Raw genomic sequence first — 1,181 nt, forward strand, 5'->3', positions numbered from 1 at the left:
GTTCCGGTGATTATTCGGACTGTTTTGTGGCGCGTTCGTGCCCGAAATGGGAAGTTTTGTGAACCTTAACACTTAGAGGAAGGAGAAGTCGTAACAAGGTTTCCGTAGGTGAACCTGCGGAAGGATCATTCACACGTCCTTATTCTTTATTAACCATCAACCTTTGAATCCCAAGCAAAACATGAGTTTGCATCTCTCTCCATTGGAGAGATTTGCATTCAAGAAGCGTGATAGTATCGAAAGGTATTATTGCCTTCTTCATGTTGGATATCCTGCGCTGCTTCCAATATTGGAAGCCAGTGCAGGTATCCGGGGGTGCACAGCGAAGGGGCTCAATTTCTGGAAATTCGTGTCTCTGTTGGGATACTGATTTCCAGGAGTTTCTTCAGTGTGCATTCTTTTTTCCCACACCGTTATTTCAAACAACAAATCTGAGGAACATTTGAGAGAGAGTGAAAGATTGTATCTTTCTGCATCTCTCTCGATGTGCTTTCAGATTGCTTCCTAAACTATAATGTTATTTTAAATTTTCAGCAATGGATGTCTTGGCTCGCGCAACGATGAAGGACGCAGCGAACTGCGAAACGCAATGTGAATTGCAGAATTCAGTGAATCATCAGATTTCTGAACGCAAATGGCACCTTGGGGATATTCTCCTCGGTACGTCTGTTTCAGTGTCTTTGAAATCACAATTTTCTGCTTTTTTAGGGTCGTTGCTTCAGTTTGGCTGAAGCCCCCTAGGAGCAGTATGATTGGGTGTCATGAGTGTTGAATACTCAATGTCACCCTGAATAATGAACACAGCGGAGAAACTACTCGTGCCTCTTCTTTTAGAGGCTCAAGTGTATTGTTGAGTTGTATCGATGACATCATTGAGATACGGTGGCTTCTTCATTGAAGACAAAGTTTCATTGATGCTGTCGATCGACTTCAATACCGCAATGGAATTTCGGTTCCATTGTTGCTCTGCGAGGTTTCGTCGTTGTTGTTTTGTCTCGGGCGTTTGTCCGATTTATTTATCAGACCTGAAATCAGGCGAGGTTACCCGCTGAACTTAAGCATATTATTAAGCGGAGGAGAAGAAAATAACTATGATTCCCTTAGTAACGGCGAGTGAACCGGGATCAGCTCAAAGTGGAAATCAACTGCTCTTTCCGAGCTGTTGACTTGTAGCCTCGAGA

General features: G+C 43.4%; 3 non-coding genes across 3 annotated transcripts; all 3 read left to right on the forward strand.

The window, feature by feature from the left end:
* Positions 1–100, forward strand: TGME49_460050 (the record flags this gene model as incomplete). Its single annotated transcript, XR_001974349.1, has 1 exon — positions 1–100. It is a non-coding gene; the product is annotated as an 18S ribosomal RNA (ribosomal RNA).
* Positions 101–524: 424 nt separating this feature from the next.
* On the forward strand, positions 525–682 carry TGME49_460060. Its single transcript, XR_001974350.1, has one exon. It is a non-coding gene; the product is annotated as a 5.8S ribosomal RNA (ribosomal RNA).
* A 338-nt stretch (positions 683–1,020) lies between these two features.
* Positions 1,021–1,181, forward strand: TGME49_460070 (the record flags this gene model as incomplete). The annotated part of the gene is made up of 1 exon (XR_001974351.1): positions 1,021–1,181. It is a non-coding gene; the product is annotated as a 28S ribosomal RNA (ribosomal RNA).

This window comes from Toxoplasma gondii (assembly GCF_000006565.2).
Source record: "Toxoplasma gondii ME49 unplaced genomic scaffold asmbl.780, whole genome shotgun sequence".
Lineage (NCBI taxonomy): Eukaryota > Apicomplexa > Conoidasida > Eucoccidiorida > Sarcocystidae > Toxoplasma > Toxoplasma gondii.